General features: G+C 41.0%; 1 protein-coding gene across 10 annotated transcripts in view; it reads left to right on the forward strand.

Annotated features, from left to right (window-relative positions):
* Positions 1-25,547, forward strand: part of IKZF1 (IKAROS family zinc finger 1) — a 314,542-nt gene that overhangs the window by 62,022 nt on the left and 226,973 nt on the right. The gene's annotated exons all lie outside the window — the stretch shown is intronic.

Raw genomic sequence — 25,547 nt, forward strand, 5'->3', positions numbered from 1 at the left:
GTTATCTTGACTTCTAAATTCCAGGAATAAGCCTACTACCTTTAGCTTACTCTTGGTACTCAGTAGTAGGTCACGAGTATTACAAGAGTAAACTGCACTTCCCTACAACAAAATCTATGAGGCTGATACATGAAGAAAGTAGTAAATCTGCACACATTTAAGTACGCCTATCTACGGGTGTGTAAATGTTATTTGGTGGCAATTTACATACATTGTCAGTACCACATAAGCAAATCTGCCCAGACACAGTTTTCCTGGCATGTTACATGTTATGTTATAGCGATTTCTAAAGTGCAGAGCTATTCTGAAGCGGGGGCTTTCCAGCACTGTCCTACTACTACATGAGAACAACACAGAACAGACCCATGCTGCAAACAGCCAGCTCTTTAGCGGCTTTCTAAAACACAGATGATTTTGCGTATCCGTAGCTGTACCAACAGGGTAATCCTTAAGACCTGGACCATCGCTTAAAGGGAGCGAACTCCCAGTCTTACTATTTTGGTGTGTGGAACAAAAGCCAAATTCAAGTCTGTGGCGTGGAGGGTCCTTGTAGGTATAGGGGGCACACCAGGGAGGTCATACTAGGTGCTTCCTGCTTGTTCATAGACTGATGAGCTATGCACAAAGCTTTGAATTGGTTTAGTTACTCAATGGGAAACCAGTGAAGTTTGCCAAGCAGCTTGGAGACAGAGCAGAAATTTGGCAAATGGGAAAGAAGTCTAGCTACTGCGTCCTGGACAATCTGCAGCCCGTTTGTTACAGATCTCTTAGCACTCAGATAAAGAATGTTACAGCAGTCAGGATATGATTAAAAACTGTATAATTGTTTGCCGGACCTGGGGATGGAAAAAGCCAATAATCAATTTGAGGCTTCCAAGAGTACTAAAATGCATGCCTGCTAGTGCCTTGACTTGTGACTCTAATGAGAGTATGTCATCAAGCCAGACTCCCATATTTTGGCTTGGGAGAAGACCCTAACACTTTGTACCCAATCCTGACCATACTTCCCCAGTAGAAGCTCTGTTTTATTAGCATTCAACTTCAAGCAATTGGAGTGAATCCACTCTGCAACGGTGGTCATACAGTTCTGAAAGTTGATCACCCCACCGTAGATTCTGTTGACAAAGAGAATGTAAGTTGGGTATCATCCGCATACAATACCAGAGACATCCCAGAAGATTTCACCACATTCGCTAACGGCCTGAAGTAGATGCTAAAGAAGAAGGACTTAGTGCCGAGCCTTGTTGGACACCATGCTCCAAAGCACTTTGAGAGGATGCGAAAGGTGGGATATCATTTGGAAAGATGAATCACTTAGGAAGGAGGCGGACCAGGCCCAAGCCTTGCCACACACCCAATCTCATGCTCTTGCCATAGTAACACCTCGTGAGACACTGTATTAAAGGCGGCACTTATGTCTAACAAAATGAGTGCAATCGAGCCAACTTGGTCTGCAGCAAGACGCAGAGCCTCCCCTACCATAAGAACAGCAGAGTCTTCACAGTGTGTTGGTCTAAGCCCATTCTGCGAAGGGTCTATAAACTGATTCTTCTCTAAGAAGGCTGTCAGATGATTGATAACATGTTTTACCACTACCTTTGTTAGAAATGGCAGGAGAGAAATTGGTCAGTAATTTTCTGGCTGGGCAGTATCAAGTAGGGGTTTGATAAAAAATATGTTATCTTTGGCTTGTGTCCACACCATGGGCACCAGCTCAGAAAGATACAGAAAGATTGTCTGATTTTAGGAAGGTGGTTATAACAAGCTCCTGCAATTTAAGTATACGCTTAGGTTTGATAGATTCATCAGGAGAACCCGACTTAACTTTGCTATTCAGGGAGGTGAAAGAGGTGCTGTCCAGTGGGGCTAGCTCCTTCAGTTCATCCCCCAGCAACATAAAGCCAGCCTATCCTTGAAGCTGGGCCATCAGCCTTCCATCTGCAAGGATCAACAAAGTGCATGTAAATGTCATTGGCCTTTTTTACAAAATGGTCCACAAATTTGTCTCAGTTCTTGTTTGATCAATCAATCAATCAATCAGTCAGGGTTTTATAAAGCCCACTACTCACCTGTGAGAGTCTCAAGGCACTGGGGGGAGACGGGAAGAAGGTGCAGCTCCAGGTCAGTCGAAGAGCCAGGTCTTGAGGCTGTTCCTAAAGGTGATCAGAGTGGGGGAGCATCTGATGTTGACTGGGAGCTTGTTCCAGGTCTTTGCTGCAACGGAGGAGAAGGCTCTTCCACCTGCTCTGGTTCTGCGGATGCGTGGGGTCTCTGCCAGGGTGAGGTCAGTGGAGTGGAGGTTCCTTTTGGGTTTGTGGAAGGACACCTTTTCGTTGAGGTATTTGGATCCGATGCTGTGGAGGGATTTGTAGGTGTGGGTGAGTAGCTTGAAGGTTACTCTCTAAGATGCCTCAGCCAGATGCATGAGAGCTGCCAGTTTCATCAAGCTGTTGACAGTTGTATACATTTCTTCTGAAGGACTTCTGCTGTTTTTAATTGTACCAGTAGAAACTAGCACAGGCTTTTAAAATAATTTATGATAGATTTTATGACCTTCATATCAGTATTTTTAACTAAAGCATCATAAGATTTCCTCCAAACATATTCAAGCACTTTACAGCACTTTTTTCCAGAAAACAATTTATCGTCAAATCAAGAGGCCAAAAGTCTATTCTTCATCTTACCCGAACTAACCAGTATAAATGCATCCAAGGCTAACCAGATGTTTGCCCTCAGCACGGCTGCCTCAATGTTTGAATCCAATTGAGGGATATTAGCTTAAATATGGTTGCCGAATTTCTTGATTTCCAATTTATGCCATTGGCTACTCATAACAGGATTGGCAGTAGCTGTCTCCAAGGCATTTGGGATACTGAAGCCAATGGGCACGATGCAGTGATCATACCACACCACCAGAATGGGTGTTAATACCGCTGGATATGTGATGGAACATCTCATCTGGACTTCTATTTTTCTCAACATATAAAATTGTTTTCTCCATGGAGAAAGGTTTTCATCTACAACCCCACCAGAACTCGGAGTGACTCGTTCCCCATCCCATCTTGGAAGAAGATTTACTCCAGTTCTTAATTGAAGTAAACCTCCAACTATGTCTGGTGTGGGAAAGCATCATATTTGGGGTCTGAAAATGCCAACAAACATATGAGTTTGTGGTTTCCCAAGCATAAAAGGGTAAAAATGCAAAGTTCTGCTCACTTCCCACCCCTTTCATGAGATTTATTTTGATGGATTTCTTCATACTCATAGCGGACTCCTGCCAGCATAAATGAAGGTATTTTCAGACATATATTAATTTTTGTGGCTGAAAGTGTCTATGTGAATTGCTTTCTCTGGGAATTCGGCACAGTTTTGTTGTAATAGTCTAGTGCAGCATAACAGAGAATAATACTGTTCACTTTGTGCTGCTACGTTGCAAAATTAAGCCTTACACCATAAATGAATATGGTGCATGAAAATATAATTCTAGTCCTGAATATTGACAATAAAAATATTAACCTACCAAATATTGAGTTTAAAACATTGACTACCAAAGTATTGTGAACCCAATGCTCATAGTTAAAATAATAAAAAATATTAAAACCAGATTATCACCCTACAAAATATCTAACTAAAAAAATCTAGTAATAAAATATAGGTTACAATATATGAAGTTTTAAAATTAATATTAAAAGTAACATAAATGCTGAACTTCAAATTATAGTGTAAAATATTGGTAAAACAATTAGAATTTCAATATGTGAAGTATATTTTAAAATTTATTTTATATAATTAAAATGAATTCATTTCGTAATTGTTCTTTAAAAACTTGAAAGTGCAACTAATCAAAAGTAGTTTTTAAATTAAAAAGAATTCATTTACAAAACTTAGATCAAATAAAAAACTAAACATCAATATATCAATATATCTAAAAATAAAATTATTATAATCACAGGTAAAGAAAATTAAACTTTGAAAAATATAAAAACATTTTTCAAAATCTATGAAAACATAGAACACATTTTTATAAATACATTTTTATTTTTAATTTACGAACATACATTTGGGGAGTTAGATTTACTATTCTAACTCTAATTAGTCTAACACTGGAGAAAACACTAAGCAACATTAGGGATAGTGTTGGATCACTTAAGACAGTTAGAAAAATCTTTCCTAGGTCTTGCTGAAACAGAGCTTTGATGAACTTTATCATTTGTGATGGACCAAGACTGTACTTCTTGTAATTCAGGAGGAAAACGTTTCTGATCAAGAAGTCCCAAACTTGTGGAACATGCTCTTCTGGTTGATAAAAGCAGAAGAAGCAATTAGCCAGTCATTAAGTTAGGGTAATACTTGAATCCTCTGGATTGGAAAATACCCACCATTAGATCCAATAGTTTGTTTAAAAGACCTTAAGCATAAGGAGAGTCCAAACTGGAGCACTCAGAATTGATAATGATTTCCCTTGACAACAAGGCAGAGAAACGTTTTGGTGAGCGTTGTGGATAGAGATGTGAAGGTCAGTATCCAGCATATCTAAGAATGCTAGAAAGTCTCTCTGATTGACCAGTTTCAGGATGTTTTCCACTGTCAGCATCTTTAATGGTTTGAGATGTATACAACATTTCATTCGTTTTAAGTCCAACAGTAGTTAAAAGTCCACCAGAAAGAGAATGGAATAAACAGCCTGATTCATCAAGCTTAATTGCGCTCGCAAAGGGCCAGATTCTGAGAATCTGGCCCTTTGCGAGTGCAATTTTTGCATTTGGGATTCATCATCCCAAATGCAAAATTCGCTATTAAAGAATTCGCATATTTGCGAGAAATTGCATTTAAGGAATCTCTATTTGAGATTCCTTAAATGCAATTCATGAACCATTTTAAAATACCGAAATCGCTATTTTGGGCCGCTATTTACCGCAAGGTCAAACCTCGTGGTAAATAGCGAAAACTTAGAAAAATGCATTTAAATGCATTTTTCTAAGTTGCATGTTACACACACACATGTCCTTGGGACATGTGTGTGCGCAACTCCAATGTAGATTACATTTCAGGGGTGCTACAGGGTGTCCTTTGGACACCCCTGGCACCCTTGAAATCGCTATCTTATTTGCGATTAGCAAATTGCTATTCGCAAATAAGGAATAACTCCCCATTCATTCCTATGAGCCTTTAGGCCCATAGGAATGAATGGGGAGTTTTTCCTTATTTGCGATTAGCAATTTGCTAATCGCAAATAAGGAATGTGTAGGAATCTCATTTCTTTATGCAATTTCTACATGAATCCCGTTTTGCAAGTCCTTAATAGCGATTCCTTATGAATCGCTATTAGGGGCTCGCAAAACAGGAGAATGATGAATCAGGCTGAAAGTCCCTTATACCTCTTGTTGGCTGGGACAGGAGAGATTGCTGCTTTCACCTGAAAGAGAATGGAAGAAAATCACAGACAACTTTCGTTGCTGGAACGAGAAAGATTGCTGATTTCTCCAGAATGGAGCTGGAATCAGTTAAGGAGGGTTTGGAGATTTACTGGTTTTCTTGCCTTAGGGGTTTGGAGGAAGCTTGAAAATGATTTTTGATAGTCCCCTGATATTACTTGAAGTGCTCAGACATCTGAAGCTAAATGCTGCTACTCGTGATTAAAAAATGGAGGCGGCCTGCTACTGAAACTCCGGCGTCATCATGCTTTTGGAGGAGTGGGTTTTGAAGATGTTGGGGCTGGTACCAGGACTCGCCACTAGCAGGGCCACCCCAGCCTTGATGCCTAGCCTGAAAGGACTGAATACTGCCTTTAGATGAGCCAGGTCTGGAAGGTCTGTGATAGCAGAGTGTCTGCCTTTTGGGATTGGACAAACAGGGGTCATCAGTTTTTTATTTTCAACTGATGTTTTCACCATCTTTTCAAGTTGGTGTCTGAAGATCTTAGATCCTTCAATTGGGAGCCTCATGAGAATTGATTTTTGTGCAGCGTCAGCTTTCCATGAGTGCATCCAAATATGGCGTCGCTCTGCCATCACCGCTCCTGAAGCTGCTGCTGAGGCACATAAATTATCAAAAGAACCCTCTGTTAGAAGCTGGACTTGTAACTCTACCATTGCAACAGGGAAGAGTTATCCAATCACACTTGCATTTTGTCCACTAATACCTGAAAATGCTTTAGAAGAGATTGAATCATGCAAGTTGTATAGGCATTGGCCCTTATAGAAAGTTTTGGAGCAAAATAGGATCTTTTTACTGCCCCTTCCATTTTCCTGTCCACTTGATCAGAGGATAATGCATTCCTTGAGACTACCGTACCCTGAGAGGATAACCTGACCATGGGTGGAAACTCCTCTAAAATTCCTTATAAAGGATAACGTTTAGATAGGAACCTGGGAAAGTTGCTTTGTTAATGTCCTTCGACTTCTGAGTGAGTACACCACATAGCCTATTAGGTAACGGCAATGATTCTAGAGCAGGGCGTATGTATTGGATAAAGAAATCGTTTTCCTCACACCCTGAAATGAATAGAGAAAACCCAAAATTGTTCCTCAGCAGCTGATAAAGTTTTGCAAGTTCAGTCGCTTGTACAAGAAGACAACTTTTGTCTTCCTCCTCCGAATCATCCAAGGAAGTTTCCTCTTTGCTGGGGAAGATTCAGCACCCTTTGGAGCCTTATAGGGAGCCTCCAGTTCAGCTGCGCCTGAAGGTACCTGAAAGGGCCAAGCTAGTCCTTGATGGTTCACTGCTTACAACACACCAAACTGAAGCAAGACCAAAGCCAGAACACCACCACTTCCTGTTTGTTCCTGTTACTAAGGGAACAAAGTCACACGGCTTATGAACTCTTGCGTAAGCCGCCATCTTGAAGTCAGGCGGTGTTGCTATTTTGCTCAACCCACATGTTTGAGCCAAGAGGAAAACAGTAATAGCACTCAATACTTTAAGAACGGCTCAGTAACAAAGTGATAAATATTAAAGAAACAGGCCCTCAAAAGCTCTGAACGGAAAGCGCTGCTCCTGGTCCTTGACTGCTCTACAGGGTGGTGTGACCACAGCAAGTATAGAGACTGTTAAAGCAAGTCTCTTGAAGGGAAAAACATACATTACAGTCAATAAATACATTAATAAGAAAGTAACTTATATTGGGTAGGTAATTGACTCTGATACACAGGAAGGAAGTGGTCATACTAAGTTCTCCCCTTTCTGCGTGATGGGATATGATGGTCACTTTTTAATTTGGCTAGGACATAGTATTTTGAAGAACAGAGGGCCTGCTCGCTTCTTAAGGACTGTGACAGGAAGATGGACAAAGAAGTAATATGATCTTGAATACTACCTTTACTATGGATAGTATTAAAGAATGGTGTGTTAAGTTGTTAAAAGCTAAGAAATCAGAAAAATGAAGTATCACACAAGGTTTTTCAATTACTGTTGTGCAGTCCATAATCAATATTATGAGAGTGACAAATAAACTCAAGAGAAGCAAAATCAGAAACATTATCCTAGCCAGGAAATTGGCCCAGACATGGAATAGATCACTAATAGATGGAAATAGCAGGTGTGTGAATCTTTAAAAATGACACCAACTTGACCACCATGTTTATGAAACTGATCCATATATGCAATATGAAACATTCATTGGGAGCACCCAGAAGGAGTCAACACCATGTTTTGCTCGAAAAAAAGGACTGCAATGATGATTTTTTTTAAACCTAATTGATATGTGGGTGCGCAAAAATTATCATCCTTACTCACATATAACTGTTCCTCAGTTGCAGAATCTGGATTTCTAGATAATAATGGTGCAATTTTAATCATTTGCAAGGTGTTGCACATTTTAAGAGCACCCCATAAGCTTGCGCCTAAGACAATGGTGTATGTTTTGCTGTTATGTGAGTAAAAAAGCATGGAAGACCCCGTAATTAGTGTGGGTACTGACAAACACATTAGTATTTAAAATAAATAAGTATGAAAGAGGAACAATGTGCTTTTGCGCATTTATGCCTTCCCTGGGACTGCAGACTTTCTGCTGAGTGTATATTCTACAGTTATAAGGTTAATGACTGAAAAGCAGGCATACCGTTAGTTTTCAGAATCCTCAAAACTTGAAAAAAATATTACACACATTTTATTCGTACGCCAGCATTTCATGGCATTCCTCGTTTTATGCAAAAAAATATGTTATTAAATTAAGAAAAAACATAGTACAGGAATAATCCCATAAGGTACATGCTCAAGAATAGTCTAATAAAATTGTCCAGTCTCATTCATATAATGCAACAAATAAAATCAACGGTGGTGCATGCTTAATCAGGGTTGTTTCAACAAGACCTATAGACAGTCATACGAACCAGGTAACAGGATGATGGTGCAGTAGTATCACAAAGCAGACACATAGTTATACAATAGTATGGGGCAAAGGGGGTCCATACACCTTTCCTGAGTGATCTAGAGCTATGCGAAACCTTGGAATTTATATCCACAGAACAGTCTTACAACATGATGGTGCCCATTGAGGCACAACTCATCTGCACCAAAGACTTCTTAAAAACTGCCCGTGCCCCATATTTCACCCCGGTGCATTTCTGCATTTCATGTTATTTACACTGCAGTGAAAAATCATAAATCAACCCTTGCCCTAATACATGGGTTAAATTATTATATTTATGGTTGGATAGTTTAGTGGGTTGTGGTTTCAAGCCAAAAAGCCACAACCATTTATTTTTAATGTCATCAAGGGCTGCAGGGAAGGCAGCAGTCTCCCAGCAACATGAAAACACGCACACAAAGTCTCCTGGGTCATTGAATCCATGACCATAGGAGAGCTTACCATATTGGTTTAATGCACTCCAAGCTGGAGCTGTATGCTCTTCAGCTGGAGTGTAGGGATCCTTTGTGGTTGATTCTATGGCTGTACTTTGTGGCCTGAAAAAATAATTTAAAAAAGACTCAAAAATATGGTCAATATTTTTTTATGGTTTAATTTTTTTTATTGTGTTAAGGAGTGAATAACAACAGCTACCCACCTACATTCACTGGGTGGTGGGGAAAATAATAAACATTTACACTAAAAGAAACAGGAGAGATGGAGTTAAAGAGAGAAAAAGGAAAACATACTTAAATGAAGCATAGTTTCTCAACAAATTAAGCATATACCCAGTACAATATTAGAGTGATCCACATGTAGGTCAAGAGTTGTATATAAATGAGGCGTGTTACTCTTCTGAAGAAGCTGATTGAGCAAGGCGAAGTATGTGCAAATAGACAGTGCAGTTCAATTCCACAAACTCAGATGCTAGGAATTGAATACTGATGCCCCGCATTTTATCAAAACGCAGGAGCGTGTATGTTACTGTTGCCGTCAGCTTCTCCATACCTACAAGCTCCCACAATCTATTCAACCAATCCAACCTTGTCGAGACAACATCGGTACCCCAGTGCGACAGCAAAGCCTGTTTAGTATCTTCAAGAGCCATGGTGATTGCTCCTACATGGCATCATTTCGAGGGGTATGTCAGTGCGTTCAGGAGCCCCGACAATATATAGCTAGGGAACCAAGGCAATTCTGTATCATGTATTGTGTCAATATCAGTCAGAAAGTCAGACCGAAATTGCTGGAACTTCAGACAGTGCCATAGCAGGTGCGTAATTGTGCCCACCTGCCCACAGTGTCACCAACATTGGGGTCCCCTCCAGGTTTCAATTGGGTTATTCTCCCTGGACTGTAGTACGAATAATGAGCTATCTTGAGGAACATTTCCTTGCCTGCTATGCTGCAAGAAGAGGCCCTGTGAATAATATCCTGTCATGGTAATGTTTTTTTAAAATAATATTTTTGGGAAAATATTGTGCAACAGTCACTATTGGTAAACATTGCTATCTGTGAATATATGAAATATACATTTGATTATAGTATTGGTGACTTTATAGGCCCACCAACTTTTATATTTTGGTATTTTCGCCTTTGACAAAGCCAGTAGGTCTGCCTTACTTAAAATTACACCCTTTATATTGTTCCATGACATAGTCAGCCTGGCTCAGTCGCAAGGTGTAGGTGCCCGCTGGGGTTTGGGCACATGATCTGCCTGTAGGCCAGACCTTGTACCCAACCTCATGCTGTGCATGGCCAGGGCCATATGGCGTCAGGGAGATAGGCACCTACAGGGAGTTGGGTGCAGGACCAGGCCTTACACCCAACCCACTGCCATGCACAGGCCCTGCACCCAACCCCAGGTCGGCCCTGGAAATGGAGATCTTACTTTACATTAAGAAATAGAAATTAACTGAAAAACCAAAGGGTAAAGGCACTATAGTTAGGTGAAAATGTCAGTTAAAACATACATTTTTAAATTAACAAAACCACTGAAATTCCCCAATTATAGTTAACACAAGTGACTATAACTCATGCCCTTGCAATGCATTGCTAATTACCTCACATATTACATCACTCATGACATGTTCTATGACATTATTAATAACAACCTGGAGCATCTGAAATTACATCATTGGTGACATTGTGCATGGTGGGGAGTGCATTATAGTTACTTTAGAGCACAAGTTATAGTTACTTGAGATGACTTTAAATGGTGTATTTCAGTGGTTTTGTTCGTTTGTAATGGTATGATTTAACTGACATTTTCTCCTAACTACCACACCCCTTTAACATTTGTATTTTTTCTGTGAATATATATATATATCAGATGATAACTATGAGAAATAGAATGGCCGTACAGGATGCTGATTAAATAAAGGAATGTAAAAGTGGGGGACTAGAGATGCTGTTGGGGGCGGTAGCCTAGTCATGATGAAGGCAAGGAAAGAAGTGACAAAAGAGAAGTCTGCGGCATTTAACCTAAAATCAATCACACAAAAACATGTGATAAACAAAGATTTTGCTATGCATAGCAGTAGTATATCTTACTCTTGTAGTCCTAGTGGCTTACTCTTGAATTTCAGGAGTACGAATGACTGCAAGAGTAGGCCACAGCCATATCTTTGTGATTTGGGGTAGAGGGCTTTTAGTCATGATGTTATGATCAGCTCCATCATGTAACGTGCTATGAAGATGAAAAAAACAGGAAGTGGCAAAGGAATATGTTGATAAACTTTTCTTCCCAGAGAAAAATAACTTTTGATATACTTGGGAAGTAAATTACAATGGGTCCTTCTGTGGCGTGTGTTTCTGCTCTGCAAAGATGCCAACAGAGGGCTGGAGGGTAAAGAAAAGGGCAATTGATGTATAGGAAAGTAGGTGACTGCCACAACTCTAATAGGTTAGAATAAGAAGAATCATTGTGACTCAAAAGCATTCCAGGGAGCTTAAGGGAGTGTATGGGCATCAATGATGGATGAATGAAAATTGCTCCGTGCTTCTCTTGTGGGCCCTCACATGATCCATATGCTGCCACATGCATGACACCACACAGCACGCTAAGTGAGGTCAGAGCTGTATAGGAGTTTCTGTGAGGGAAGTTATGCAGTTGGAGCTGAGTATATTATATAAAGGTAACCTTTAGACTAACAAGGCTCACATTTTGGAAGACTTCATCCATATTCGTGGTCCATGGAAAATATTTTACTTTGCGCTTTTAATTTGACATGAGAGTATCTTCGTTTCTGAAAAAAATTAATGTTTTTAATTTTTATAAGACAAACCACGAGCAGATGTTTCAGTCTGGCCAGTCCTCTCGTGATCCTCCGATGGGCAGGTCACAAGAGCCTGCCTCCTTCCTGCCCAGGCAGATGTTTTTGAACGCTGCCACATCATGTTTAATGTTCCTGCATCAAGTGACAGCAGGGCCCGTATGGATTCTTTCTTCCAAGTTCCACCGATAGCACAAAGGAATAGTTTTCAAAATGAAAAAAGTAAAATATTACGAAGCTTCGAGTGACACCGAGTGATAACAACCTGTATATGAGTTAAATGCATATACAACTCTGGTGTGTTTCTTTTCTCGTGGCTTTTCCTCCCTCTTATGAATCTTCAACATCATATTTGCGGAGAGCTGGAGTAGACGTTATCTATCATTATGATAGTCTATCCACATCCTCGTGTACTTGCTTGGGCATTTTAGCCCCATCTCTGGTTCTTTTCGTTTTGATAATGCCGCTTTTATAGTCACATGCATTAAAACACGGGCCAATTGATTTAGAAGCCCTTCTTAGTTTGTCCTCTACTCTGCATCATTCTCATTTCGATTATATAACCATCTGCTCACCAGGTCGTTTTGCTGTCTGTTGCAGACAGCAGTGTATCTAATACTTTAATGTAGGAAGGTGCCTACCTGACTATGGTTACCCCAGATTTTTTGCCTTGTGTTTAGCTGGTTTTCGACTTAGTTGGCCTGGTTCCCTGCTAATCAGGGCCCCAGGCTATCTGCTGTCTCTGTAAAATGGATTCCATGTACCCTAGGTGCATAACCAGATTGGAAATGGACTCCTTGTCAGCCCCTGTACTATGCACTATAGGTGCCCAGGGCATAGGTGCCACCAAGGCCTACCAGGGGCTGCAGCATATCTTTTGCCACCCTTGGCTGGTTCTTAAATTGACACAACTGGCTGATCACTCAGCTGGGGCAAGATGGTGTAATCACCTCTTGCTTAGATATAGTATAGCTATATCTAAACCTATATCTGGACACATATAAACCTGTGAGCCACTCCTATGGAAGGCCTTATCAATCCTGAAGGCAGAGTGCGTGGTTTAATGTGAGATGGAGCTCTAGCATGAGCTGAGCCTGTCTGCAGCTGTCGGGAACAACTCCCTAAGCTGTTCCGGGATAATGCCATACCATATACTATTAAGTGCCTTATAATCCTCGCGGTTATATAGCAACTTTGGTTTGGCTTTATCAAAACATGTCGTGTAAGGTGTCATACGATTTGGAATACTATCCCCTCGCCAGTCCTGGCGACGGGGATAGCATTCCACCCGTCTAGAGGGAGAAGACATGTTACTTTGCTGAAATGCGGTTGATTTTTAAAAGATCCACAAAATGGATGCTTCTGCCACAGACACGGGTCTGACCCCCTGCAGCTGACCAAAACTCAGCCAAGGGGGCCTGGACAAAGGGTTTCCTGTCGCAGGGAGGTGTCACACCCCCCCAGACAGGAGATAGTGGATTGTAGCAGGGAGGTTTGAAAGAAACCAGACACTGCATGGGGAGCACAAGGCTTCCCCTTGCATAATCCGGTCAAATCGGTTCTGGGACACACCAGCCCCAGTCCCAGCGCGGCCTTGATCAAAGGAAAGGGGTGTATCCACCCCCTTCCTGGGTCCCACCCATAGGAGGGGACCTAGCAGGTAATCCAGCCCCCGAGATTCGAATAAGAGTGGGAGCAGTGCCAATGCACTTCAGATTATCCTGATGAAACATAAGAAACGAAACTCTAGACCCTTCGACATCCTACTCAACGTAGAAGACTGAAGAATCTCCCTGGTGGTCAAGGAGTGACCACCCTGTGCAAACAGGCACCATCCAGCACCTCGATGTCTGCTTTGTTGCAGTTCCCGCCGGAACTCGAGCAACAGAGATCGACGCGATTAAGCTTGCCTGCTTTCTTATAGCCCGATCCACAGTCCCTACAGAGCTGAGACCCGTGGAGGCGACCGGAAGCGTGGGGCACGCCATCTTGGAAAGACCACGAGACGCTGACCGTGCAACCCATGAGTGACCCTCGAAGCTGTACACTGGGGTTTGAGAAGCCCCAACCCTGAGCCACTCTTGCACTGAAGCTCACCCCTCTACACTCGACGAGTGCTGCGTGGGGCCCTTCTGCTTTCTTTGGCTCAACGCGTTGGCCCGGTCACTTGCCAGCTGGCTTGTGGCCCCTGTGCCAGCGAAAACCTAAATACGACTTGTGTTTCTGGTTGCTCCAGATTTGCACCCGCTCCCCTGAAAAGGAGTACCCACTCTGACCCTCCTGGCCCAAGTGAGAAGCAATCTTCTAGTACCGCGTGGATTGCTTTTGCCAAGTGTTGTTTGCTCCAATCTTGAAGTCGACAGCGCCGATGGTGAGAACCTATGTGGGACAGCTCATGACCCAATCCTGGACGTCGCAGATGCCCCAGGTCCCACGTGGCAGCAGAGAGAAGCTCCTCAACAGCGACCTGATTGCACCCGACATTGCCTGGTTCCGTCCTGGTTCCACCCTGGTCACTGCTGAGGGACCCAGACTCTGTCCCCTCTGCTTTCAGGTACTTTTCTATCCGGATCCACCCTTGGATCCCACCGGACACTTCTCCTTCACATCGCCTGCAGCATCTTCAGCTTCAAGCACCCAGAACCTGCGTGACGAAACCCGATGCCACTTCGACCCTATGCACCTGCTTCCTGTGGGTGAGGTAACATTGCAACGCCGGTGTTCCTACACTGGTACACACCTCTAGGGCCTGTGTCTAAAGTTTTGTCCTTCTAGGTTCAGCGGAAGTATCCTAAAACTCCATTTGTGTAACTTTTACGCACCATTGACTTAACATTGGTGCATGCGTGTGCTTTAAGCACTGCACCCGAATCCCGCGGGCTTTTCCCGACTTCAGCATTGCTTGTCATGACTGCTCCCAACGATTCCCTAGGCCCTACGCCTAACCACTGTTCGATTGGTATCTCTTATACCACTTTCTTAGTATATGGTCTGAGTGGCCACCCGCCCTCATCCATAATTGTGCAACTTTGTATGTTATACTGTGCTTTTGATTTAACGCTTGTGCCCCTTTGTTCATAAAGAGTACTGGGGATTATTTTTAAGAATAAACACATATATTTTTATAATATATACTTGTGTGGTGTCCTTTCATTTGATATTACAGGACTGTGATTGGTAAAACAGCTCGCTTAACACGACCTCTTGAGTTTAGCCTTTGAGGCTGCTTAGTCTATGCTACCATTAAGATAGCTTGTCTACAAGGTTGACTTACAACCAGACACCATAAGGGATAGTTTGGACTGATACATGGTGGTTCCAGAATTGGAAACATCATATATCAGGCCAACTTCTCACATTTAACATGTACTTAGACTGGATTTTGGGTCTGCCCCCTGTGTACAAGTTGAAGGGATTTTTCCTATTCCAGCTTGCTCTGGTTTATTGGAAGTCTTGCCACCCTAGTCTTGTGTTGTCCCCTTGAGTATTTGTAATTCACTGTGGTTTAGATGAGTTGTATTCTTCCATTGCTGATATCGGTGAGCAATTTTTCTTTAAGTGTGCTTCAATGCCATTTCATTTTTTTGCACTTGATATGAGTGCATGGTCCTTTCTCTTTTATCTACCCCCTCTCTACTATCCCTCCTTTCACCCTGCTTTTTCAGCCATCGTTTTCCCAGCTGTTCCTTGCATTGTCCTCACCCATCCCCTGCGTTTAGTATAGACATGGCAGCCCTCTCACCCCTCCATGATTACTGCTTGTCCAAGCTCCTTATTGGAGTCTAGCTGACTGCATCAGCTCGATACTTGCCACTGCAAGTATTGCCTTTATCAATTCTTGTGGAATTGTGATACAAATTCAATAACACTGGGCGGCCATCTTGGAATTCTATTTTTTCCGTTGTTTATTGTAGTTATACAATTCCAAGAAACTCGCCATGTTGTTTCTAGACACAACATGATGCAAGGCAACAATCTTGGAATTATACATTTTGTCTATTGCTTATCTTAGATACACTGTTCGTAAATTGGCGCCAATTTGAGTCAAAATGCATCATAATGCAACAGGATGGCCATCTTCGATGGCATAGTTACAATAAAATGTAGAAAAAGCAGAACTCCAAGATACCTGCCCGATGGACGAGGCATTATTAATGCTTGAGGAGCACAAGCGTTCAGCAAAGCCAATTTCGGCAATGGAAAAGAGAGGCCGATTTTACGAATGCTGGTTTTTATACTTTCAACCGAGCCTTAATGAGTAGCACCTTTTGACTTCAGGCTTATTTGCAGCTGTAGGTTTATCAGATTCTCATATTTCACCATGTCAATAGCAATTCAGTCAAGTCATGTGTTTTTGTTTCCATGACCGTAACTGAATTATTTAGTGACTAAGACATTTGGCTCTTGATAAACTCTCCCTAAGGTTGGGTGAAAATGCAGAATTTGTTTACGAAATTTCGGTTACATATTTGAAATTATGCAAAGTGTGGATTATCGACACCTCTCATTATTTTTGTACAAGAGCATATAACTCATCGACAATAGTCACATAAGAAACTGACAGGAGATTGGTCGGGGCTGAAAAACACTCTCAGCTGCGGATTTACCATTACTACGAGATTTTTTGGTTTATGATTAAACCAATGAAAATCATGGAACATTACGCAATACAAAATTTCAGGAATTTTAGTGTAACACGAAATTTGTGAATTTCACAAAATTTAAATAGTGTAATTAAAATTTTGCTCCATAAATGAATTCTCCAACAGCCTTGTCTAATTTTGGTTAGTGGAAATGTCATCTCGCTCTATTCTGGAACAACTTCAATATCACATTACAAAATTAGAAGGACTATTCCATAAGATATAGGACCCATATCAGATACATGTGAAAAATGCATGGCTATCTTCAAAACTGCTAAAAAACACAGTCAAATTCATGATCAGGGCATATTACACCTCAAGTCCTACATTGTTCGTACATAGGGTGGAGAGGAATATAAAAAAGGGAAACATCTTCAACCACAAGAATGTATTCATAATTTGTCACAATCTGTTTCAAGTCCTGAAACCAACTACTCACCACATAATAGCAATAAAACATTAGACCGACTCCAACACAATTTTTCTACCCTTTTCCAATACCACATGTTTATCTCCCACTTGATCCTCCCCAAGAAGTGTGGTAAGCCCTGCTTTCAAGTGAACACTGGGTCTCGGTCACAGAGAAAAGTGTAAATGTACGTTTCGAAATTTCCTCTCCCACTTTGACATACTGAGCCAGATCCTCAAATATTTTGCTATGAATGGGTGGGATTTACTTTTGTGGTATTCTTGGCTTTCTCCTGGAATTCAAGAGAAAGTTGGCAGCACTACAACAGTAAGCCCCAGCAAATTCTCTGTGAATCAGGTGTACTGTTGCTTTTTTGGGAACTCCCCAAACTGCTCATTTGTATACCTTAAAAGAGTTTCAGTCACAGTCTTCCTGGTATATGCGCCAAAAAGTTTTTGTTGTCTCCGACACACTTATAAGATTCAGGACCTGTTATGCATGGTACAACTGCACTCTTTTTTCTCTTTAGGGATACACCGTCTTCTAACCTTCACCTCTACTAAATATGTTGGTGTTCCTTTCCCTTTTCTACCCTGTAGAGATTACCCTAACTACTTAATGAAAGGTTTATGTTGTCTATTGGGAGTGCAGATGCAAACGAAACTGTCTAACAATGAGAGTTGTATTTTTTTTTCTTTTTTACTGAACCAAGAATTAATGTTGTAGTTGTTACCTAACCGGGGGTAACATTATTAAATATAATACTGTATCCCAGTGCATTCCTGTTGAACAACTACCCCTGCTACAGTGATAATAGTGCTTGGGGCCTCGTCACTCTAACATTAAACATTTACATGGGGGCCTCGGCACTCTAACATTAAACATTTACATGACCTACATTTAAATATCATGCACCCTGCCTTATATACTAGAAGCCCGACTTAGTGCTGACCTATTGAAAAAGGTGCTTTTTCCTACAATAGATATATGAAAATTCTACACACCACAAATCAATCGACATACTTTACTATTGAAGTCACAGCACAAAAAATATTGAAGTTTACATTAATTTTTACATCTCATTGAACATCCGGGTCGAAAGGCAGCAACCACCACATGGTATGCAAGCACTTCATAACAAAAGCCAGAGTTCCTCATTATCATGCACGCTCTTTGCCAGTTGAACTAACTGATAACATACAGTAGAAAATGTTTAAAAAAATAAAGATTTCCTTAGGATTGCATACCATACATACCCCCAAAAGGCAAAACATAAAAAAACGTAGTTCGTATTACTTCACTTCTAATCTGGAATGATGTGATTTTGCGGATGTGGCATTCTATGCATATTTATGGAGTCGCCTCATTTGCCGCATAATCCATCATCTGCCAAATGATCTGCAGAATAATAAGAAAAACATTTCTACCTCAAACAGATCAAAAGTTAGTTAAAACTCTGCAATGCATGGTGCTGTGCAAAGAGAGGCCTATTGCAAAGGTTGACTGGCCGGCCACCTTTCTGTTGCTTATTGCTGTGTTTGTGAGTTAAACTGGTATTAATTAGAAGAAACCTTTGCCCAGACAGCGCAAACGAGTAAAAATGTCAAAATAATGAGTTAATACTATCACATTTGACACATATTTTGCCTTTTCCTGCAACTTTAATCAAATCAGCTGCATAATTTGATTCTCCCCTGCTGCATAATTCCAGTGGTCCTGCTTCGAACACACACACAATTGTGAAACAGCTACAAGGCAATGCCAGTTGAGGTTTCAGGTGACCAGCGGCGCTCGTCCCTCATTTATTAACATGTCGGTGGAACGCCATATTGGCATCATGAGACCGCAGCGCACCCTGATCCATTACATTTCCTCTGGGTACTGCGTTACATGTCAGACCTTTCTAAGGCAGTACAGACTTTGGGGACGTTAAAATGAGTCACCAGGCACAGAAATGTACTTTAACAACTCTAACTCTAGAGCGAGCTCGAGATGTAACGTGAAAAACCCTCGTCAAGTCCACACCCACAGCTCTCACACTTATCAGAAAGTGGCTTTTCATGCTAGATGCGGTTGTGAAATAGGGAGAGAGCAGGGTGACTTCCATTTAACCAAAAGATATCCGAAGCTTCTCAGGAACGGGAAGCATAGATGACATCTGCTAACTGTCTTCCAACGTTTTCCTGTCCAGTGTATTTTCCTCAACTCTTTTATTGTTGAGCCCCTGAGTAGATGTCAAAGAAAAAGCAAAGTAATTTTACGCCATGAATAATTGTCCTTTGTGCGTTCATTATTTTCTATGAAAGCAGAATTTATTCTTAGCTTTTTTGGAAATATTCACTTATCTTGTACAGTTATTTCTATAGTGTTTACTTGTAATCTCTTTCTGTTCTATCGCTGTCATATTTTGGGTAACAATTTTAATTTCTGTATTGCTAAATATCTTTCTGCATTCCTAAATATCTTTCTTTCGGATTCTGCCATATTTCGATCCAACATTCATTCATTCATTCTTTCTTTCTTTCTTTCTTTCTTTCTTTCTTTCTTTCTTTCTTTCTTTCTTTCTTTCTTTCCTAATGTAACCTAATGCGACGGGTGCTACGGTAGCTAGAGCCTGTAAAATTGCATTGAGAATTGTTTTTGGAAGCTGAGGTGGTCAGGGATTGTTCTTCATTGATTTTGATTTAGAGTCTGAGGGTATCAGCTTCTAAGGGTAATATAGGCGGAACTACGCCAAAAGATCCAATGCCTCCCTGAGACTTAGAACTTTTAGCTCTCTTATCTATTTAATGTGCCAGGAATGAAATCAGCTAAGCTCGGGGGGGGCAGGGCTAGGAAAGGGAGAGGAGAAACACCTCAGTGAAATATATGAATTCTGGATATGTAACAACCGTTAAACCATAACATGTATACGTCAATTTAGTTGACGCGCCATATTTTATGTTCTGGACAACTTGACTCCTCTGATGAGTGCAGGGACAGGCAGAGCAGCTGAGCAAGAGCACTGGAGGTAGCTAGAGGGATGTTAAGTAAAAGCAAATTGGTGGCAGGAAACACAGGAGAAACGACTCCAAGTCAAAGAAATAACATTCTGCACTAAGGACATCAAGGACAAGGGGCTGAAGGTGCGAAGTGCAAGAACAAAATAAACGTGCACTCAAAGGGAGGTTCAGGTGTGACCTGGCCAAACCAGTATTATGCCACAATTTTTTTTTGCCAGGCTGCGTATTTATCCTAGCATCTGCCTTCTAAGCAACACCATCAAAAGATGACCTGAAAACAAAGGTTGTATTAAGTCTGATTGGACCAACCATGGGTGCAGAACCAGGAATCTAACTATCACCATCTAGATTGTGCCTAGATGCTGAAGCAAAAAATCCCTAACTGCAGTGTCCTCCTCGGATCCATACTTACAATCCCCCCCACCCCGCTGCACATCAAGTACTCCTTTTACTGCAGTGTCTTGCTGACACCGCCATACCATGTCCAGGAAATTCAAGTTGCTGGGATAGGGAAAAGAATGCCTGATCAGCAGTTTGCGCTTCTTCGGCTTTAGGACTCCAGTGTTAGTCTCACTTTTGCTATTATTAGCTTTTAGCCCCCAGAGGTGTGGCATTGGTTCCTGCAGGTTTGAGTGGTATGCAGGTGACCATGAAGATGATCCAAGCTTCTAGGGGTAGCCAGAGGGGTTATGTGCTCTGCTTCAATAGTGTTCACTGTTAGACGAGCTGTAGCATAAAAAGTAGTGAAATGACTGAGGACCACACTCAGATCAGAGAGTGATTTCCTGCTCAGGGGCACTGAAGCGAAGGTTTCTGATCAGTCGCTCTATTGCCCCACGGAACCTCACTGATCGCATCATGAGGTTCTAACAAGCAATGCATGACCTACATGCAATCAAGTCACCACAGGTGGCTCTAACAAATGGGATTGTACATTTATGAAACCCTGCCAAGATGGCATTGCCACTGTCTATAAAGAAGTGCAGATCTTTTTCTAAAGATGTCTTCTTCTCTTGGGCTGGAGTTCTTGATTTTGTTTAGAACATGTAGTTGGTAAGAGGTAAATTTTGTCTGATTATTAAAATGTACATCGATGCTTAGTTCACTGCCAATGGAGAATACTAGTCATTTGGCAATTGGTGTAGTAATGCTGTAATTCCTAAGTGGGCTAAAGCATGCAGCCTTTTTTGTACTCAAGGGTGGTTGTCTTCAGAAATCTTTCTTTATTTCCCTCTTCTTCCTGCCGTTCTTTCCCTCTTACCATTCTTACTTCCTTTCTTTTATTTGATAACTCTTTCTTTCTTTCTTTCTTGCTTCTTTCTTTTTTTTTGTTGCTTTCATCACTTATTTCTTAATTCCTTACATTTCCTAACCTCTCTGGTTCTCTCCTCACTGTCTTTCTTTCTTTCTTCCTTTCTTTCTTTCTTTCTTTCTTTCTTTCTTTCTTTCTTTCTTTCTTTCTCAGTTTCTTCCTTTCCTCAATTTTGATCAGAATATGACTCCTTGGAGTATGATAAACATATTCTCTACCAAAATTTCAATTTAATTATTACAATTATAAAATAACAGATGTCTGGATAACTTAGAATGCAATTAGCACTCACTGTTTGCTTAATGATATCCCTTTGTGTGTTAGTTAGTTTGTTTGTTTCTTTTCTGAAGCCATTCCTTCCTGTGTTATTACAAGTTACACTTTACAGCCCAACCTGTATTTATCTTATTATGAAGTTACCGTACCCCACAAATAGAGAATGATAGAAGCCATGCAGTTTTGTGATATCGTCAATACAGGTCAAGAACTTTGAATAATAATAATATTTTTATTCTATATAGTTGATACAGGCATACTAACAATAAGGTAATATATATGAATGTCTTAGACACTATGAATGTTTTTTCTCCAAGGAGCACGTGTTGCATTTAAAGATAACCAGGCAACTGTGATTTTATCATTGTAGTAATTAAATGGTCATTTTGATAGAAAATATGTTTATCTCAAACCAAGGGAACAAGAGAAAGCTCAAGAAATTAGATGTGTCTGAAAAATTAAGTAATTCCATACATTCCTTGGTTTTACTTAATCATATCATAGACAGGCGCAACCTTGTATGTTCCGCATGGGAAAGCACAAGCCTCCATGACAAGAACTGTTTTTGAAAAGTGGATGGACTTTTTTCTTAGCAAAGATAACATATTCCAGTCCAATCTAATTTCAGAAATGTAATTCGAATCTATTAATGCATTATGGCGTGCAGTGCCCCCTGCCCTTTTGCCAGTCTTTGTGCTCCTGAAACGGCTCCCAGAAGCCGGCATAAAGAACAGCGTGGGAAGCTTGCGGGTGACATGCGCATCAACCGGAGACGTTTCGCTCCTACTCTATGCACGGTTTTTAATTTGCAATCCAGGGTTCTGTAGCGGAGCAATTACAGATTGCAGCAAGGAGTGGGCAGGTAAGCGTCAAGCCTTCCAGTTCTGACTGCTAAAAACAATTACAGCAAACAATCTGTAAAAATTCTTCATGCGTACTTATACGAACACATACCTTACCCATGTTGTTCTACTAGCAGTCATGCATTATTTCCCAATTACACTGGGCTAGATTTACCAAGTGTTTGCAATCCTAATTATTATCTGTGAGAGTTAAAAAATATATATATATTTCCTGGCAAAACCGAGATGATGTTTTGCACAATTAGGATTTCTATAGGGAAATCTGCTTGCTGCTGTGAGAAGTCTCCCTAGCTAGACTTGTCCCAGGGCACACAACTTTGTAAGGCGAGGTACAGAATCAGACTAAGCACCCCGCCCTGTAATGGCATCAAATTCCTAAAAAAAAAAAGGCCCCCCCAAAAAATGCTTTTTTAATTGTATGAGCAGCTCTACAGGGCCTGTAGGATATTTTGAGAAATATAGGTGAGAAAAAAGTGTGCATAGGAATGATAGGAATGTTTTCAGAAAATACAGAATTTTGTAAATATTACAAATTATTTTCCATAATTTTTCAAATTTGAAAATACATAGAATTGTATTGCTTCAAAGGGTGGGTGTACGTATGCTTAATTTGTGGCATGTGGCTGGACACCCATGTATAAAGAGATGTTCGAGAAGGGGTTCCTGCACCGCCAACATATTTACTTTGTGGAGAGAAAATAGGTTAAACAATAAGGTCAAGGCCGCCCTGGAACTGTAGACCTAAATAAGTGTATAATCCTCCTGTGCTTTAAAGTTAAATGGTAGACTCCTAAAAAAAAAAGCTTCCGGGAAATATGTCTGGACCTACTGTGAAAAAGGCTATCAATTTCCAGGAAGTTCGAGCTTTGACATTTAACAGTGAAGAGGAACAGGAAGAAACGTGAGGGTTATTTACTAAGGTGTGTGCAGGCACTGGGGAGGCTCTAAGTTGGGCAAAGCATTACATTGATTTACTGACCATTTATCCCTCCTTTAATCAGGTGGTAAATGTGAGCAGAGTATGGCCCCTTACTGGGAATATAGATCCACATGCTGATTTTTGCCCACTAAAAACATGCCTGCATGTCATTCCTCATTCCAAGAGAAGAAACTGATAAACCAAACTGATAAGCTGTGGGAACACCGACTGGGAATACTACTTCTGACCACACGGTACCCTCCACCTAAATCAAATCTCACTTGTAATCAGGGCCATAGGGTCTGATTTGGAGTTTGGCGCCTGTGATGTGATACCTTCGGTACCAAAACTTCAGTCTGCACGCTTAGTTTAAAGGCAGCAAGAATGTAATTATGTCAGCGATGGAGCCTAATTTGGCTCCATCATTGACATACTCATCAGACGGTACGAACACAGCCGGAGAGCGGGGTTGCACAGCCCCCCTCACCATTAATAATTCTATCGGCCCAGGGGATGGGGCCCCTAAGGATGATATTGACTCGGCAAGGGGAGCTATGTGCCCCCTCCCCTTTATATTATGACTGGGCCCCGGGAAATGGGTCACCAGGGCCAGAAATAAGCCTGGGGAGGGGGGATGCCTGCCTCACTCCCCATAAATTAAGTGGTGGGCTCCCAGGGGAATGACAGGTAAATTAAATAGGCCAAACAGGTGTAGACAAATTTTACCATATTTAACACAGAGAGCACACACACTTTACACTAGACAGCAGTGCCAAAGTGCCCAGAGTCCTAAAACCACAAACACCATGTCAGAGAAAAGGCTAAGAGAAAGGCAAAAAGTTTAGGGATGACCCTGCAAAAAGGGCCAAGTCCAACAATATCACTGCAACATTTGCTGTAAAATTATTGGTGAGAAAATTTTCATAAATATATATAAGTTGCATATTGATGGTGCCAGTAGGTATTTATAGTTAGGACCTAGTTTCCATAGAAAAAGCTTGTTTTTTTACTTGCCTATTTCTTTGGCGCCGGTTGACAAATCTTCACGAAAGTTTCCAAAACATGTGTGTCAGTAGGTCTTATTGTCCATGGAAAATATTTGGGGTGATCCGTCTAGTGGGGGTGGAGAAAAAAGGGCGGTCAATAAAAGTGGGTTTCCCATATTAATTTCCAGCGGAATTTTGAGCACTACTACAGCCGGAACCTCTGGACTAAATTAAACCAAAGTTGGCAGAAAGGTAGCTCTTTTTGTTATTTAATGTAATTCGGTTCTGTAGTTTTTTAGATATCAAAGGACAAAGAAGTTTGTAGATCTGGGGAGTTTGTGTTCACATATGCTCTGATTGGCCAATGTAAAGGAGACTAGTGACACCTGATTAGTTGGCGACAACCTAAACAATATGCTTTGGCAGCCATTACAAGACTGAGGGACTTTTTCCCTGTGTTCTGAAAATGAATTAGAAAAAAAGTGTAAATGGTCAGGGTAAGCACACCTAACCATCAAAGGGCATATATGCAGGTCCCAAATGGACCCCTTCCCCTTTATTGGCTGGCCACAACATGGACAGCAGGCTGTGGCAGCACTTACAGTACTCTGATGCCTGGTCCCCAATGAAATGTATTGTAGTGAATGGCAGGTTTTGAGGGTCACAAAAAGGAGAACATATAAAGGATAAAAACAGGTCTTAGTTGCAATATGAATCATTTGTTGTTGGTACCATACTAATTTTAGGAATTGTGGTGTGTTCGGAGGTGATTTTACCCTGTGAAAAAGCCTTCCTCTGAGATTTCATAAATCATTTTGTGAAGAAAACAAACTGTTTTCTTATGATTTTCCCATAGAGGTTATGAAAGGTGTTCCAGAACTAAAATGAGCGCATATTTTCTGTAAATTCACACTATCTTCCTCAGCCATATGAGAATGAAGCCTGACATTCTTAGTAAATCATGTACTTGCAACATGAGCAGCCTGTCAGTTGATACCCTTGCGTTCTGTTGTAGCCTCCCAGGGTGTTCTAAAGAACAACTAGAAAGCTAATAGTCTTACTTAAGACAAAAGTGTGGCACACCTGAAGCCATCTTGATTGAATCAAACTGGTAAAACTTAGATTATTTCATTTAGAAAGGAACAAAATGAGGGGGTTCATTTAATCATGGAAAATATGGTTAGTGCTGTAGAAAGAAAAATGAGGACACATTTTAAGTGAGTTCTCAAATATCTTCATCTTCTATTTCATTGACGCATTCTGACATTGAGACTGAAACATTCAATTTCAACACCAGCAGCAGACTGCTAGTTAACTCTGTGGTGATAAGCAGCTTTTCTACAGTGTTCTAATGAGTAACTGGAGTGCTAATAACCTGAATTCTTGCCAGAAGTGAGACACATCTGAATGTCATCTTGATAGAGTCAAAGTGGAAACCTGAAAGCATTGTCTACTGAGGATACTGCCTTTAAATGATGAGATTAGGGAGCTTCATAACAAATAAGACTCCCAAGA

Source organism: Lissotriton helveticus, chromosome 4_1, assembly GCF_964261635.1.
Source record: "Lissotriton helveticus chromosome 4_1, aLisHel1.1, whole genome shotgun sequence".
Taxonomy (NCBI): domain Eukaryota; kingdom Metazoa; phylum Chordata; class Amphibia; order Caudata; family Salamandridae; genus Lissotriton; species Lissotriton helveticus.